A 17526-nucleotide genomic window follows, 5' to 3' on the forward strand; every position below is an offset into this window, starting at 1 on the left:
CCAGGGATCTGTGCGGTCTCACCAGGGCTCTGAGGGGGCCCGACCAGGGTAGCAGGGTTCTGTGTAAACCAGGGCTCTCCACAAGGCTCTCACCTGCTTTCCACAAGGCTCTCCAGGCTGCCACTCCAGTACTGTGTGTGCTGTGCTGGCCGTGTCTTGAGGGCGTCTCCATCAGCTTCTGCAGTTAAACTCCGCCCTCCCAGGCAGAGATCCTCGTGTGGTGGATGGGAGGGGGAGGTCTCTTCTTATTGGCTGGGGGGGGGGGCTCCGTGCGGGAGAAGAGCCGATGATCTGCACCAACGATCGAGGTAACGGATGAGCTTTCAGCCCTGTCACTGTCAAACTGAGAGTCTCAGTTTGACAGCTACGTGGATGAGAGCTGACAACGCTACCTGGCTGCCGTCCTGACAGGGAAAACTAGGCGGCCGCGAGGCCCTCGGGAGCGCGAGGCCTAAGGCGACCGCCTAATTTGCCTAATTAAAGAGCCGCCTCTGACCTGCTCCATGCCCTTTGTTTGCTTGTGACAGATTCTATTGACTTTTTTTTAGCATATTTGTGAAGAAGATCTTTGAAGGGCTTCTAAGTGAGATTATTAGGCAGGACATTTTTTCTAGCAGTCTAAAATCAGCTGTCTTCAAAATATCCTAAAACATTGTAATCAGTGTTCCCATGTAAAGTGTTAGTTCACCTTTTCACAAAAAATAAAAAGGTGTAGTAACTCACAACACCCTCCTCACCCCCCTCCCATTCCAACGCCCACTGCCCATACCCACCTATTTTCAAGTGTCAGAACTGTTATAGTCCTGACACTTGAAAATGTTTCTACACAGCCCTGGAGGCTGTATAACAACATAATGCTTGCAACACGGTGTGTGTATTGGTCAGCAGAGCCAGGTAACCATTATTGCAGATAGGTGCAATAGAGATGGAGGGGGTAACAAGGAAGGTATTGTGAGTTAGTTCACCTCTTATTTTGTGAAAAGGTGAAGTAACCCCCTTAATGGATTTCTGCATTTTTGCAATGATCAAAATATTACAAAATCACCTGCTAAATACCTTTTTAATATGTTTTTTCATACCAGGTCACATGACTGCTAGTTCCGTTGCTGATCATTGAGCATGGAGGGCATGTAATTGAGATTTATCGTCTCACAGCAGGAAGTGGCGTGTTTCCAAGGCAATTGAGCGCCAATTCCTAGCTAAATAGCGCCTAAACAATTACTGTGTATTGAGTATGAGTAAGCAGTAACATGACCCACAGTGTTACAGTCTACAGGGGAACTGCAGCACAGGTTCCAGATACATACCATACCATGCTAAGAGGATCAGTTATGATGACTCAGGACAGCTGTAGAACCCTCTCTATCACATCTGTGAGGGGAAAGATATAAATTGGGGAACATTTGTCAATTTGGGTGCATCATCAGCATCTTTTAAACTGTAGCATCCCGAATTCTAGTACATATATCAACAGCTTTTGATATATGTCTCAGAATTATTTCTAAATTGTCCCTTCTTCTAAACTGTCTCTAAATTGTCACAAGCATGCAGGCAACCTCCTGAATTACAGTTGAATAGCTCTGAAGTGCTTAGCTGAATTGAGGGTATGAAGCTTAATTAATACTTTAGGAAGTGCTCAGGAGGACTTCTTCAATGTGTCATAGTTCGGAGGTTTTTTTAATGTTGTAAATTCTGGACGCAATCACTGTGCAGTTGAGCAATAATGAAAAATGTCACAATACATGTGCAGTGAGTTGCAAACATGAATATCTTGCACGAACACTTTGAAAAAACGTTGCTGTTAGTGCGGTTAGTTAGCATGACATTTTGGTCTTTGTGACAATAAATGTTGTTACAAACATGTTCTTAAATTTCCCCCAATGAATCTTTTTCTCCTCTCTGGAGGAGAAGAATGTAAAAAAAAAAAAAATGTTCAGAAAAAAAAAGTGAAACATTAAATGAGACCAGGAACTGCTCTAGGCCTGTGTTAGTGTCAGTATAAGCATCAGTGTGCTTTAGGTAGGTATAAAAGAAGCTTTTTAATTTAGTGTCAGCATCAATGTTAGTGTTGATATCAGTGTCAGCATTAGTATTAGTGTCAGTGTGTTTTATGTAGGATACAAAAAAACAAAAAGTGCAATTTTGTTTCTGGGACCTGCTACAGGTTAAAATTAGTTTTAACCTCCGTCATGAAGGTGTTAAACTATCAGTATCTGTAGAATTGATATTTCTGTTACACAGGGCTGGTTTTTATTTTTTATTTCAAAATAAGACCATGGACAAAAATTATATGCATGCAGGTGTATCTAAGTAGAATGAGGAGTCTGATGGCCAGTGTCATTCAACCCACTTCCTACGGGCCCAGCTTGTCCTGGACCCGCCCCAGCCAGAAAGGAGATGCAAAACTGTGATGATGGCATCTCTTTTTCACTCTGCTTTCTCTTCCTATCAGCATGCTTCTTCTTGTTTACTCCTTGTACTGTGCTTTCCTCTCACACTCCAGTTCTGCTGTACAGGGACTGCAAATGGCTGATACCAGGTCAAATTCAGGTACTTACACTGCTTGTATTTAAAAAATTAATTTCTTGTTATATTAATGATTACAGAGCGGCATTAATGTGTCTTTTATATCTGCTTAGATTTCAGCTTCAATAGAAGGATAGCTTGGCAATGGTTGAGGTAAAGTGGAGTAAAAACTCACTAGGGGAAATAAATAAAAAGTGTTTGAAACAAGTTCTATCTCAATTGGTGTGGTTACCCACAACAACCAATCAGCTTCTATAGTTAATTTTTTCCACACAGCTTAGAAAATGTTAAAGGCTGGCTCCAGTTGAGACAAAGTCAAATAGTTTGGATCATACTAGGTTACATCTCCAGACAAATAAATTGTTATACAGTTACATTTATGCAGCACTATGATTTGTGTTAAATGTGTTTTCATCCACATAGTGGAAATGATTAAATGATGCAACATTTTTGCATGTGCTACACATGTTCTATACTATTTGACTGAGAGGTGTCACAGCCACACCGCTGAACTGAGAGGGGTTATCAATTACTATATGGGGGTCACAGAAGGTCTCTTGTTCCCAAGAATAGTGTTTGGATCTACATTTTAACATTTAACCTTACGTCAGATTGCAGCTAGTATACGATTAGCTCTACCTATATGTGGTAGGATATCTGCAGTCAGATAGGTCATCCTTTCCAGAAGCAATCAGGCATCTTTTTTTACCAAAGGTAACCAGCAATAACAGACCGCATGTTTTGCTTGACAGGTGTTCTTTAATCTAATACTGTATACAGTATGTGTGACCTACTGTAGCCAGATCTCAGACAGCATCTAATATTGCCACTGGGAGTGTACTTCCCAAATATCTGCTATACAAATTCCTCCCTCTACCGCCTGTATCAGGCCAGCACATTCAAATTAGTCTTAGTACTAACTTTTTTTTAAACTTTTGTGTAAGTGAAAAACAGGAAGAAGTTGGCAGTGGGTGTGTCTGAGATTTTCTCTCCTTCATAGCAAGCAGGGATTCTGAGAACACAAAATTATCCAGAAAATCGATAAGGTGGACTGTTACGCTACCACATTGTCTAGGACAGGTGTCAGTACTGTTTTCCACACTAACTGCCTCCGGGCCGGCCGTAGTAGAAAAACGGCTGGCCGGGAGCTCTCTAGATCTGAGCGGGCGTCTTTAGACGTCCGCTCAGACACGTACCCTCGCGCTCCGCTCGGCGCGCGCAACCGGGATATTGCCGTTTTTTAAAAAACAGGCAGCGATGCCTGATACCATACAAGCGATCCGTACACCCAAAACATGCGTCGGGGGCGCATACGTGCAAAAAAGACGATTGCGCCCATTACGCCGCACATGTTACATATTGCTGCGAACGTCTGAGTGAGAGCAATAAGTCTAGGGCCATCAATCACTGATAACACTAAACTGATGAGCGGTAAAAGCTTTTAAAGTGTCGCCTATGGCCAATTTTGGGTATGGTAGTTTTCTGGGATTTTCGCGGGTGCGCGCAATTTTAAAGCTTGACATGTTTGGTGTCTATTTACCCGACGTGACCGATCTTTTATATTTTACCAAAAAACTGGTTAATAATAAATGTTTCCTAACATAATGTAAAAGTACAGCGTTGCATGACGGAATAAACGTCAGTCAAAGTACTGCAGCGCTGAATACTGAAAAATGGCCTGGCCAGGAAGGGGGGTCTAAACACCTGGTCTTGAAGTGGTTAAGGGCCGGTTCACATTAGATACGTTGGAGCTGCCCTGGCCGCTGTTTTCAGCACAACCCCAAATGCAAGACAAGGCAATTTGCCTTGTCACAGACGGGCTCAGTTCGGCACGATTCGGTACAGCTTGCTGTACTTTTTTTTAGTGCAGCGGGATGTGACATGGTACAACCATCACGCACACTGCAGTGCCTGTAGAACTGAATGAAATGTCACGTGACATTTCAATAAAGTTCTAACAAAAAAAGTACACAGTGCGATATGCTGGGATCAGTGCTTCAGCATTGTGCCAGGGCACAGCACACCAGATATCAATGAGTCCTAAATGTCAATTTATACCATTAGATAGCAGCATGCCAGTGAACAATAGTGAACAATAGTTCTATAGTTTGTTTTCAATTTTTGCACTCATAGTTGTACTGCAAAATGGTAAGTTAAAAACATGAATTACTATTTGATTAACTGGTGCACTTTCAGACCTTAGATCAGCCTCTAGTCATGCACTTTTAGTTCTCAGATCAGCCCCAGTTCATACACCTTCAGACTTCAGATAAGCCCCAAATCCAGCATTATCAGCAACCCAGGCATTTTACACGTTTGGTGTTGGTGATTAACAAGAAATAAAAAATACCCAGAGTCAGTGGTCAGTGGAAGTAAGGAAATGTTCTTCATTAGTGATCAATGGTAACAAAAACGCCTCAGGGGGGGAGGGGAGAGGCACTGGTTCTCAGTGGGGCGAGAGAGGGGCCTTGGAGCTTAGTGCAGAGATATTGGTGCTCTTTGGGGAGAAAAAGAAAGTAGGGGATCCAGTACTCTGCGTGGGTAGGTGGGGCACTGGCACTCTCTGAAAAATGACAGGAGGCACTGTTACTCTGTGGATAGAGGGGATGGGCACTGATGCTCTTTAGAGGAAGAGGGGGCACTGGTACTCTGTGAAGGGAGAAGGCGGACATTGATGCTATGAGAAGGCAGAAGAGAGGCACTGGTACTCTGTGGAAAGAGAGGGGGGACACTGATGCTTGGTGAGGTTAGGGTGGTCATTAGGTGTCATTGGTGTTCAGTGGGGGTCATTGGTATTAAGTCGGGGCACACTTTCCATCCCACTCCACTGCCTCCCTCTGCTCGAACTACTGTATAGTGCTAATGTTAGACGGCAGATCACTCTGCGCAACATGGCAGCATAGGGGCCAACGGCAGGTGCTGGAATGAGCGATGAAAATATGTAAAAACACAATACCAGTACAGCAATGAACCTATATTGGTGCATAGCTTCGATCTATAAAGAGACAGCTCACTTGTACTATAAAGAAAAACAAGAACTAGGATATTTGCGTCATCCATATCAAAACAGTTCCTTTATTGAAATCTAAACATACAAGTATTTAACTAAAAATCCCTACACCAAAAAACTTCCCAATGTGCATTTAAAACTTCTGAAAACATTGTCCAGAACCAATTTGTTACTTGAATGAGTGATCCAGCACCCAGCTGCCAGTGGGACACTGCACGAAACTGCGGGACACCGTCATTTTGTCCCATGAGAGTCTTGTAGAATCTGGACTGTTAGAAGGTATGGATGACAATGGCATATAAACAGCACTCCAGTATAGAAATCTTGATGTAAGAGACCCCAACCCATTTAAGAGCTAGCTTGTAAGTCAATTATCTACTAAAAACAAAACAAGTAATTTTTTTTGATAAACTGATTTTTTTAATTACTTTTTTTTTGATATTTTACTTATGGCCATTATGTATACAAATGTCAAGAAAGGCAAACCTTTTTTGCCCATATAAGCTAACCCGATGGTAAGCTTTATTTTCTATGTGTATCGGTATGCTTGGTTGCTATGGTTTACACAGTATTGTCCTATCTTTCAGTTTTAGTAGCTGAGGCTACTACATAAGTAGCATTTTTTAAATTCTCCCCAGTAAAGTAATACATATATTTAAAATGTTTATTGTTCTGTAAAGTGCTAACACTCCAACTACAAGACATGACAGACTGCTCACAAACCTGTATTGTAGCAATTACATTTTAAACATACAGAGACCCAATATACTAAACATACAGTATACCCAATATACTAATGAGATATAATGAGAAATGTAGCCTAGTAACTGATAGCAACAATAAGATTTGTATTTCTTACTCTGATTTACTAAAGCTTGATACATTGCTCATTGCTTTACTCAAAAAGGACAGAAGTCTAATTCGGATAAGAAGGATGATGCGTTCCAGATTTAAATTTACCTGAACGTTAGCTTAGTAGTCAACAAAAAGGATTCAAGCATTCATTTCAAGTTTGCAAAACAATTTGAATCTGAGGAAGCCCCTTGCTGTTCAAATACTGTCCAACAGGGGGAGCAAACGATGCAGCTGTATTCGAAGTCTAACGGCACAGTCTTTCATTTTATTTTGTTTCTTATCAGTTTCATTGATTTTTTTTTTCTTTATTTTTACCAAGCCAGTACGTTATACAAACTAACAACATTTTTTTTAAGAGGTCAAACATGAACTGCCTGCATGCTTTGTGTAAAGTTTAAAAGGACAAGATATGTGAAATCTATTTACTCTTTAGCCATAAACAGCACAAGGACAGCAGTTACATTGGAAGTGTATTTCTACTTTTGCAGCTAAATTTGGGTTATCACCTATTTTATGTTTGTTACCTGTTCCTATTTACATAGCACAACGTTAAAATAAATATTTTAAAATTGCCGTTTACAGGTTTTTCTTTCTGAAAAATCTAATTTAGCTTCCCCCTTGTGTGTAACGGTAAAGAGGGGGCTGGGAAGTAATGTTTGTCATAATTAACCCTATCTGCACTGTGTTGTCAGATCTCTAGTATCAGTTCTAAACTAGATTTCAACATGTTGTGACAAAGGGTTAAAGATCTTAAGGCTTGGATGGTGCATTATTGCACTTTAAATAAACTCTTCTGTTGTGCTTTACACTACAGAATCAAGCCTGTCCCAACATTTAGAAGATTTTACAACAATGAGCAAGTTGTCAGTGACTACTAAAACCTGATATATCCACAAAAATCAAATTCACTGTGTAGTAAAGTATGCATTCACTGCAGAGGGCTGTCAGCAAATGCCTGTACACTCAGAGACAGGTGCATCAATAATTCTGAGAATAAGACCATAGGCTTTAGGAGTTTGATGCTCACGTCACATGGCTGTCATCATGCCTGTCTCTTGCCTGTCAAGTTATGTTTAAAAAAAATAAGAGAGATATGCTCAGCAAAGCAGTCGCAGACTATGTCACCAAAGGGCCCCTGTGCCCGAACAAATCTTGGGCCCTGCATTCAATCACTGCCCACTTACAGACACCTAGAAAGATGCAGATGCAGACACCCTTTGTGGTGACCAGAGCTATCTTATGGTTCATAATTTGCAACTGGGATCACACAATGAACAACCCCATTCACTTCCAATTCAAATGATGTCAGTAGAAAAAGATAGAAGCATCTGATGCAGAATTGAGCAATATCCGGGTCTACAGAGGATCCTTGGACCCGCCTGACCAACATCCAGTGTAACTAGGCCCCTAAGTCCCAGAGTGTCTTCCTGCAGCTGCACCATTCTGAACAAATGGTGTGTCCACCTCTGCAAAGTGTGACAGTGCAGAACTTGATGGGATAATGTATTTGGTCTATTTACTGAGCCGGGCTGTAAAAGACAATAAACTACGTCATACTTCTCAATTCTAAGCAAATTTAATGAATTCCAGGCACATATATAAAAAAAGCAATTAATATGGTTATGCATTCATTCAAAAAAACAAACTCTAATTTAATGTATTGTTACATGCAACTGGTAAAAATACCTTAACTTGTTTGGATTTTAGTTTCCTGTATTTATCGGTATTGCTGGTCTTAGAGCAGGAGAGGGACGGTCAGCACTAGCCAGACTCAGTTGCATTGTATGTGTTGAGAGAAAAAATGAAGAAATGAGAAGAGGGGCAGGGAGCAGACATATTAAAGTGTATGTAACCCTTAACAATATACTTATCTTGTTTGCTCCCTTTTGATCTGTTAAGTATACTATATATATTTAAATATCTGCTCCATAAGTGCAAAAAACACCTCTTGTTCCTTCCTGAATTCTAGAGAGACCTGTGTCCTGTTCACGCTGCAATTGTATCTCATATGTTATGGAGATCAGGGAAATGGGAGGTAATCTGTAGTTCTTCAACTAAGCAGGGCTGTCACCTTTCTACCAACCCACAACTGTAAATAAGTATATGTCTGCCTGAATAAAAGGGTTTTTTTAAATTTCTTTTTATATTATACATTTTTTTGTACTTGCAGTGTCTTTAAGGAGATACAACATGGGGAAATGTACATATGTTGCAGCAATGTAGTTCAACTTTCCATTTTAAAAATAATACCAGCATTTCTAGTTAGACTGGAGTTATCCATTAAACAAGGAGAGGGAAAAACATCTCTCTATTGTGCCCAGAGATTTCCGAGGAAGGTTAAATATGCATAAGTGATCTCACCACCCTAAAGCACTAACGCTGTGTCTTCCTTTTGAACATATATGTTCCATGTTAAGTCAACAGAGAGGGGAAGGATCTAGGAGGGGGGCAGCACTGGCAGACACTGCTGGCACTGCTTACTACAGGGAGTCACAAATATGATTTCTAACCTGACAAGTCAATTGTGTACCCCCAAGAGAGGTTGGTTTATAGTAATGCATGGGATTTATACATGAAGCATAAGATTGCAAGCCTTAAAACACCCAGATTAGGTGACTAAATAAATAGGAGGGGCAGCAAGGGATAAAGTGCAATTGTGGGTTGGTCTGGTACAAAACCTGCACTAGGCTCCATGCACGTGTAGAATTTGAAAGCTTAAAGTATATTTCAACTTTTGGAGCCAAATTGGGATAACACCTACTTTATATTTGTTAAATGTTCCCAATTACATTGCATAACTTTTTAAATAAAAATGTTAAATCTGCTTATTAAATTTTGAAGTGCTTTTTACTTGCTTAAAAATCCTACGTAGCTTCCCCCCATATGTCATGTTAAGAAGGGAGCACTGTACACTGTCTGTCCTTACAAAGGATTATAGACTTAGAAGCATTGTATGTTAATGAGAGGAAGCTCAGTCTGTCCCTCTATTTTTACTTTCAAAATGCTGAGGAGTAGCCTGCAATCTGCACAAAGGCCTCATCAATGAAACATCTAAAAGGTCAGAATGATTATAATTATTTTTCAGTATGCTGTGTGAATGGAAACACATAACAAACATATAGAGAGGACTTCTCAAATTTGACTGCAAAAGAGGAAATAAAAACAGCTGATTGGCGCTAAAGCAGCCATTTTTATGTGTACAAAACATTCAGTACTTTCACACATCCTTATTTTAGCTTTATTACCTGCACCCAAAGCCTTCATTCTGCTTCCTGGGAATGTCTGTGTAAGATGTATAGGTGTGGCTCTGTTTACAGAGAATATGAAAAGGCCTGGAGCTGACGTGGAGTGTAATTAGGCGCATTAGAGGATTTCTCTAAGTTGTTTACAGATACCGGCAACAGTTTTTCAATTGAAAGCTTTTCATTATAAAGGCATACTTATTATTTGTTTTCCTGGGCTGTTCTTCTGTCACTGGGCGTTCTCATGCACACCTCAATGGAAACATAGTATACATTTCCTGCGTGGCCTCTAGTCTCTACAAGATACAAATTCTCAGGTTCTGTGAAGCCAAATAAGATCAATGACCTCACTCTTTCACTTCCTAGGAATGAAATCATTCTGGGCAAACCTGTGTCATTAAAGGCAAGCTTGTGAGGGTCAGTATTTATAATAAAAGTCATTTCTGTTTACCAATACACCTAGGAATGACACCTGGTTTGTACTTACCAGCCATCTAGCTAAAAATGGAACTTGTTGCCAGTGTTATTCACAGAAAAGTGATCATGGGGCCTGTATCTTTACAGACCAGAATGACAATACATGGAAGGTGTTCCAATGTAGACCCCTGTTTCCGTAACAATGGATTATTCCCTAACTTCTGAGATATTTCCTTTAATATCCGTGGGTCGGTAAGAAAAAACCGATAAGAGATTTAAAATAGGGCTGCAACCAACTAATCGATAATGAGAATAATTGCCAACTATTCTCATTATCGATTAGTTGGTTGGATCTCCTCCACGCTGGTAGAAGGCAACAGCAAGCAGTGGGTGGGTGCAATAGCCAGCCTGCTATTGGCTATTGCAAATTGAATGGCCAATAGCAAGCTGGCTATTGCAACAGCCCACTAGCTGCTGTATTTACATTCAGCTGGCATCTGCTGAATCTTGCCACTGGCAGCTGTCATTCTCTGGCTGAAGCTATTAAAGCGCCATGTGCTTACAATTAATTAAAAAAACATTATAAAAAAGGTGGGAAAAAAGTCATTTTTGGTTTCGGCCTGACAAACATTCATTTCAATGGCACCCCATACACGCCTCCCACCCACAGTATGATTGCCCAAACTTCGACGCACGGTACCGCAATGCCGCGCAATCCAGTGCAGTGCAATTGCAAAATATTGAGCACGGGGTTTTATTCTGAAGTACACTTTATATTAGTAACACTGTATTTTCTTTTAAATTAAGGATGGTATTTGATTTAATTTTTCTTATCTGATTTATTAGTTGGCCAACTAATCGATTATGAAAATAATCATTAGTTGCAGCCCTAGATTTAAAGGAGTAGTATTGGGAAAATCAAATATATTCTTCCTAACGTGGGACAATGCAGCTGTCACACACCGGCTCTATATACCAAGAGATGAGCGAGCATGGACCGCTGATTACTCAGCTTACATCTTTTTCAATATTTGTCAGCCATGGCTTCCCGCAGGGATTCCCTCCTCCCTCTATTCTATCCCTCTCTCCCTCTCTCTAAGAGAGGCAGAGCCAGCTGTCAATCAGGCAGTGGGGTAGATCCCGACAACATTGTTGGGATCTCCCTGGCTGCAGTGTGGCTCTGCACTGTCGGCATATAGTGGGAAGTAGCCCGGCCTGGCTTGCTTATAGACTGCTTCCTTCAGCCTCGCTCCCCCTCCGCTCCAGCAGTCTAAGGTCCTGTGAGTCATTAAACCCATTACACTGTATTAACCGTGAGAGCAGGAAGGACATTCCATTGCTGAAACAAAGCAGGAGACAGACTGGAGGGAGCGGTGTAAGAACAAGCATGGATTGCGTTTTGGGTGAGTATAACTGTTATTTTAGCTCTCTAGACAAAATGAGCACTTAACACTTGCATTCCAGGAGTAGTCCGACTGCAAGGATTAAGATTTGATTTGCCCAGAGGTCAGCTTTAAACATTACCTTCAACTGCCAATACTGTCAATATCACTTTGTGGTACTCTCCTGGGGTCCCCTGAACATCAGCATTCATACTGGGAGAAATAGATACAGCACTGTTAGCCAATCTGCTTTACTGCATTGCAGAGTCCTGTGAATCTAACAAATGGAATTTGCTGACTGGAGGAGAGAGCGCAAAGATGACTTCATCAGTGATGTCTGCTTCACTATACAATCACAGTCTTGATCAAGCTTTATGTCATGTGGCTAGAAATAAATGATCAATACTTCACTACGGTGTCAGGCAGGGGTATCTGGAATTAAAAGTGAGCAGATTGACACATTTTTAGCAGGTTTAGCAGTTACGTTTAACTGTGTATTTAGCTGTTTGCCTACACTTGCAATTTAGGTAATATGAGGGAAGCAACATTTTGTTATGAGATGTTAAAGTACAAGAATTCATTATACGGCTATAAGGAGTGAACTACATAAATATATGGTGGGTACTTTGAAATGAATAAAATCCACAGCAGGCATTCCGGACAGAATATTCACATTGGTTTAAAGAATGTTTAATTCCAACTTATTAAATGTGAAATCAGCTTGGGAACACACTAATGATAAACACTTAGCAGAGAGTGGGTTGAAACATCAGCCTCTGTGTATTACATCTGCTTGTGCAGATAACACTTTAATTAGATGGATGCCATTAATATACATTTGTTAAAGTCAATTTGATTTATATGATTTGATATTGTCACTGCAAGATGGTATATGAAGTTAATATACTGCCCCTGTGCACACATCATATATTACAATTTACACATCCAATAAATGCTTGTTTCTTATTCATTCAACTCATAAAACCTTCGAATACATTTTAAAGGTAAACTCCTCTGTGACTAAAAGGGAATATAACATAAATAATTGCTATGTAATCCATTTTGGATTTCGATCTGCAGCCAGCTGAAAATTGGCAAAAAATGTAAATGTTACTTGTGATATGCTAAACTTTGAACATTTTGTTTATGTACCTAATGCCCCAAGAAATCTAATTTCTTGCTTCTGTGATTGGTTCACTATTTCGCACATAATTACGCGAGAGCCGGAAATCGAATTAGATGCATAACTGCAACATAGGTTCATTTTACTTTATTAGTCTCTTCATAAGTAAAGAAGCACAGATAATGTTTAGGAAGTGATAAGGAAGACACCCATGTGTCTTCACATGGACATGATAAGACAAGCAGGAACTGCAGTAACATGTGACAAAATCGTTGTACTGCAGGGACGTGTGGTCAGGGGAGGCAGAGCCTCACCTAGTATTATGAAGAAAAAATGTGTCAGCTTAAAGTCTGAAGCTGACAGCTTTTTCTCCATTCAGAGTGGCTTGTTACAGGTTACTGAGCAGGGAAAGCCTCCCCGCTGTGTAACCTGTCATGTTAATTATAGGCAGCGCTGCATCCGGCTTTTGACAGGTAGTTAGGTTACACAGCAGCGGGCTTCCCCACTGTCAGAGATACCGTGCACGGGTGTCCCCACACCACGTACAGGTATCTCTACGGGAGGCCCAAATGTGTGACCACACCCGACAATGTTTATGAGCACAGAGTTTATTCAACTCACTGAAAATAAGTAACCACAAGCAGGTAATAATAGCTAACTAAATGCAAATCCAATCACATACAACAGGGCAAGTGAAAGCTGTGGAGCAAGGCAACACAAGGAGAGCCACAGAGTAACGGTCAGGGTACAAGGGGACACCAGGATGCAGGAAACAGGTCACAGGAAATGGCGACAATACTATGGCACCAGGCTCACTGAAGGGAGGGATTAAATACCCTCCTAGATCCTCAGCAGGTGGTGCCTAATTGCAGAGACACCTGCAGGTGAGCCCTGGAGCTGCAGGTCCCGGTTCCAGCATCACAGTGCCACCTGGAGGCGCTCAGGTCCCTGACAGGCACTGGCTGCCTGGAGACACCTGCAGGTGAGCACTGGAAATGCAGGATCTGCTCCAGCACCACCTGGAGGTGTTCTGGTCCCTGACACCCACTGCTTGTGTACCGTATATACTCGAGTATAAGCCGTCCTGAATATAAGCCGAGAAAAAAACAGTAAGGACATCAATCTTGATGCCTCACCAGTGACTCCCCAGTGACGAGCAAGTGAGGGACAGGGAGGCTCCTCCCTGCCTCCTCCCTTCCTCCACCCCACACAGCTTGGTTACTGAGCTGGGGTGGGGCTTTGGTGTGATGGGGTGGAGCTTCCATGTGATGGGGCGGAGCTTCCATGTGATGGGGCAGAGCTTCAAGCAGGCTTCGGGATGCCTCACCCAGCACAGAAGGCACGGCATGTCACTGTTGTACTGTATATAGTCTACATGGAGTTATTTTTTTATAAAAACTGAATTTTAATTAAAAGACACCCGTCAGCATAAAACATTGGAAACCATCATTGCTACCCTGTCTTTGAAGGGCTCTCATCCTTATCCTACCTTTGTTGCTTGGCGAGTCACTAACCTGGATCAGGTAACATGACATTTGATATACACAAGCTTGTCATAGGTTGGTGACTCACTGGGGTTGATTTACCAAGGGAAAATAAGCAATTCACTTTTCCCTTAGTTTAGTGAATGAGGTGAAGCTCTGCTGACTTCCATCATCCAATCATGTGCAAGCAAAAATACTGTGTTTTTTTCATGTTCCTTGCATATGATTATGAGGGTTATTCACAAATCTGCCGAAGGATCTAGCCGTAGCTTCGGCTGATCCTTCGGCTAGCTTCGGCCCCAGGACCCCTTCGGTTCAGTAGAACCGAAGGGCTGCTGTACGGGCTATTCACTATAGCCCGTACAGCTCCAGAATTTGTCCGAGCAGCTCAGTGGAGCCGAAGGCATATGCTTCGGCTCGACTTAGTTTAACACACAGCCGAAGCAGGGAGAACAGTCTGCCGAAGCAGATTTTTCTCTCCCTAATAGTAAAAAAATAAATAAACATAGCGTGGGCACTCCTCCCAAATGTGTTCCCAAATGTCCTCATATGTTATGAGGGACCCCCTATTGAAAAATGTAAAAAATGCCCTGACCAATCCTAGCCTGTCTCACCCCTGATATCGACAGATTCCCTGTTTATTTTTCTTTTTCTTGCAGCTGCTGTCTGAATACAACGAAAAAAAGAGCATGAGATAAAAGGGGAAGCATTAGCTCCCTGTTATCGGCTGATTCCCCTGATATGTTGTTTTTTCTATTATGTTGACAGCTGCCGCAGGCTGCCAGTCAAAGTAAAGAAATAATTTTAAAAAAATAGCTTAGGAATGAATAGCTATTGGCCATTTCAAATTGGATTAGCCAATAGTAGGCTGGCTATTGCACCCGCCTACTGCTGCTGTCAATCAGCAGAGGTGGACCTGATGGAGAACTTGATGGGTCGGTTATTCACACGGCTGTCTTTGGCAGCTTTGTGAATAACCCTCTAAGTCTTCTTTGCAAAGTGAATTTTCACTGTATTTACTAGGGATGTTCCGATACCACTTTTTTCAAGACCAAGTACAAGTACTTCCTCTCATGTACTTGCCGATACCAATTACCGGGACAGGTGACTTTAAATGATCCATAGTACGACTACACGTTATGTACTATGGATCATGATTTAACCTCCCTGGCGGTATGATTATGTCAGGAATTATGTACCAAAAGCGGTACAATTTTTTGCATGGAAATTTGGTGTTATCTATTATGGGCCTGCAATTCTTAGTAAATCTTAGGAATAACTCACCTAAAGCTGTCCAAACAAGAGTCCAGTAGACATCCCAGACTGTACCATGGATCATTTAACCTATTCATGTTAGCAGGAGAGAATTGTAAATCTATTGCTGCAGTGAATTGGGAATGTGTACTGTACATGTACAGTACATATGGAATACACTGCAGCAATAGATTTACAATTCTGCACTGCTAACATGAATGGGTTAAATGATCCATAGTACATAATATGTACATAACATGTAATTGTACTACGGATCATTTAACCTGTTCATATTAGCAGAGGATAATTGTAAATATATTGTTGCAGTGTATTCTATATGTAGTACATACACAGTACATATAGAGTACACTGCAGCAATAGAGTTACAATTCTCCCCTGCTAACATGAATGGGTTAAATGATTATTAGTACAACTACATATTATGTTCTATCATGTACTATGGATCATTTAAACCATTCATATTAGCAGAGGATAATTGTAAATCTATTGTCTGCAGTGTATTAGCAGTGTGTGCTCTATATGTCCTACATATAGAGCACACACTGCAGACAATAAATTTACAATTATCCTCTGCTTAATAGGGATCCCCCTTGCCCTCGCTCACTGCTCACGATGTGCGGTGCTGTGCGGGAGAGCAGCGCTGAGTCAGCGCTGGTCCGGTGTGAGGAGCTCCAGGTTGGGTCCTAATTTAGCTGGCCGGCAACTGCCCAGAGGTTCCCAGAAGATTGAATTGCACTATTTCAAACTCTCGTGTATATGTAAAGTGTGATGCCCCCATAGCACCCGGTTATGTAAAATGATGACAACATGTTTTTTAGTCAAAGCAAAAAGTTTCTTGTTTTTGAAGGTTCGGGTAAATATAATAATCATCTAGACAAAAAATAAGCACTTAACCCCCGCACTGCAAGCATTAATAAAAAAATGTCCTGGAATTTTCTTTAAGGTTTTAGTGCACAATAACATTGTTGGTAGTTAAATAAAACCTTTTTATAGATATCTGTACATCAAACAGATGGGACACCTAAGGAGAAAAACGGGACAGAAGGATTTGGTTCCAAATGAGGGGCAGTTAGGTGATCTGCAGTAGTTTCAGTGTGACTGCTGATGTTGGCCAAGTGGAACCCTTGAAACCCTAGAACTCTTGTCTTGTAGTTTTGAGATCCTAAATTAATTCTGATCAAGAAATAAAATAAATAAGCACATCTGATCCACTGCTGATCTGTTTGACAAGTTCTAAATGGTCCCTGTAATCTTGGATTTGCTGATCTGTCAGGTGAATCAGAGCTTTAAAAAGCAATTTCAACTTTTACACACCAGCTATCCTTACCTTTTATCAAACACGATGCATGCATTCTATTTTATATTGGTAAATGGACATTATTTGTATTTTGTTTCTTTTTAATCTGAAACATTAGTCAATGCCACAGTACTCTGTTTCTCCTGCCCTAATTGCTGCCCATTTATTACTCTGCACTGTCTGATTACAGAGCCATATTTACCATAAGGCACCTGCACAATTGGGTCTGAAAGGGAAGCACCACAATGTATAATATGTGGCTACTTTTTTTTCTCTAATGTGGCCCCAGTGAACATTTGTATGTAAACCATGTAAAAGGACAGTGAAAAAAATCAGTACAGGGATGGCCCTGGCAAACAGTTGGCGATGAGTCAACATGAAACCATTTTCTTTTTCTCTGGTTAGGTTGTCTGTACAGATGAATAATAGAGCTCCATGTAAAACAGACAGAATGCTGCCTGCAAAAGCACATTCTTGCTTCAGTTTTTGTGAAAATAATTATGTAGTGGGTGAGAGCCTGTACAAAGGAGTGTTATCATTCATGTGTGCCTAAGGCAGCTTGATGTCTACATAGGGATCAGATCATAGGTAGTGGCTGTATGGCCAAAATATAACTACCGAAAGACATGATACATAATAAGAGGAAAACATACAGGAGCCCAGTGGATGCATTGCGGTGTTATTTATTTAGTTATTGATTTTTTGTTTCTTACACCTCTCACATAGGAGGTATTGTTAAGAAATGGGGCAAAAAGCCATTAAAATTCAGAGACATCATTATTGGGAGAAATGCCTTCAGCCAATTCTGTGTTGAAATGTCTTTATACAGTGCAACATGTGTATTCCATATATTTGGGCTTATGTGACTGCCATGGCAACAGCACGTGTATCTACCTTTTATACTGAGCATTATGT

This window comes from Nanorana parkeri, unplaced genomic scaffold (assembly GCF_000935625.1).
Source record: "Nanorana parkeri isolate BGI_ZX_2015 unplaced genomic scaffold, ASM93562v1 scaffold352, whole genome shotgun sequence".
NCBI classification, from domain to species: Eukaryota; Metazoa; Chordata; class Amphibia; order Anura; family Dicroglossidae; genus Nanorana; species Nanorana parkeri.